We start from the raw sequence: 1,119 nt of genomic DNA, 5'->3' as shown, positions 1-1,119 counted from the left end.
TCATGAATTGTTGTTACATACGTATGTGTGTGTATACACATATGTTTCTAAATACATAAATGGACCCTGCTCAGTCTACATAATGTTACTTGTATGTATGTTTTCAGGGCTGACAATTTATAATTGGTTAACCAATCATCTGCTCTCCCCTGGGAAAGACTGTTTCTCCTGCTCTCAGCATTCTTTAGTTGTCTGTAGTACTTTTGGTAAAGTTGAGGCCTGCTGGACTTTCTCCTGTTCACTTTGGCCTGTCTGTTGTTGTTGCTCTTGTTCAGCTCATGTGAAGGCAGTCATGGTGATGAGACTCCATTGGTGAAGCTTCTGACATTACTGCCAGACACAATCTCATAGAAAAATGTGGAATGCTTCATGAATTTGCATATCATTATTGTGAAGGGGACATGGTACTCTCTATATTGCTCCAATATCAGCACATGCACTACTGAAATGAGCACAAAATATCTTTATAATCCAAATTATTTGCTCAATGATAGGGTCCTCTACTCAAACACAATATTGAACTCAGATCTTTTCTGTAGTAGTTGGTGGATACTAAATTATTATCAACACGTACCTCTAATATAAACACTAGTTTTACAATAAATGTATCATATTTAAAATGTGAGTAATGATAGAAGTGAGAGATGACATAGCAGTAAAGAGCACTGGATGCTCTTCCAGAGGACCACGGTCCAGTTCTCTGCCCTCATGCAGTGCTTTCGGCTGTCCCCAACTCTAATTCCAAGGAATCTGATGTCTTCTGCTGGCTCTGTGGGCACCATGCATATACTCATTGCACAGGTGTACATTTAAGCAAAACAAACATACACACATACAGGTGATGGTTCAATGGTCAAAAGCAACCCATGTAAGCATGAGGATTGCAGATCAGATGCCCAGATGCCACAGGAATGCGTCTTGTGTGTCTGTAATTCCAGCACTCAGATGACATTCAGAGGACCCTCAGAACAAGCTAGCTAGTCAAACGGGCTGTGAGAGCAAGCTCTGGGATCAACTGAAAGACCTCAACTCAGTGAATGATGTCAGTCTCAGGCCTCCTCATATAGACATAACACAAACTTTTAACATGTGCACCCACACAATTGTGAACACAGACAC

General features: G+C 40.8%; 1 non-coding gene across 1 annotated transcript; it reads right to left on the bottom strand.

Moving 5' to 3' along the window:
* Positions 1–351: 351 nt before the first annotated feature.
* LOC132653286 (U6 spliceosomal RNA) lies at positions 352–455 on the bottom strand. Its single transcript, XR_009591062.1, has one exon. It is a non-coding gene; the product is annotated as a U6 spliceosomal RNA (small nuclear RNA).
* Between the last annotated feature and the right edge of the window lie 664 nt (positions 456–1,119).

The sequence above is a fragment of the Meriones unguiculatus genome, chromosome 3 (assembly GCF_030254825.1).
Source record: "Meriones unguiculatus strain TT.TT164.6M chromosome 3, Bangor_MerUng_6.1, whole genome shotgun sequence".
NCBI classification, from domain to species: domain Eukaryota; kingdom Metazoa; phylum Chordata; class Mammalia; order Rodentia; family Muridae; genus Meriones; species Meriones unguiculatus.
The sequence above is the reverse complement of the archived record's forward strand: the minus strand, read 5'-3'. Positions and strand labels throughout refer to the sequence as shown.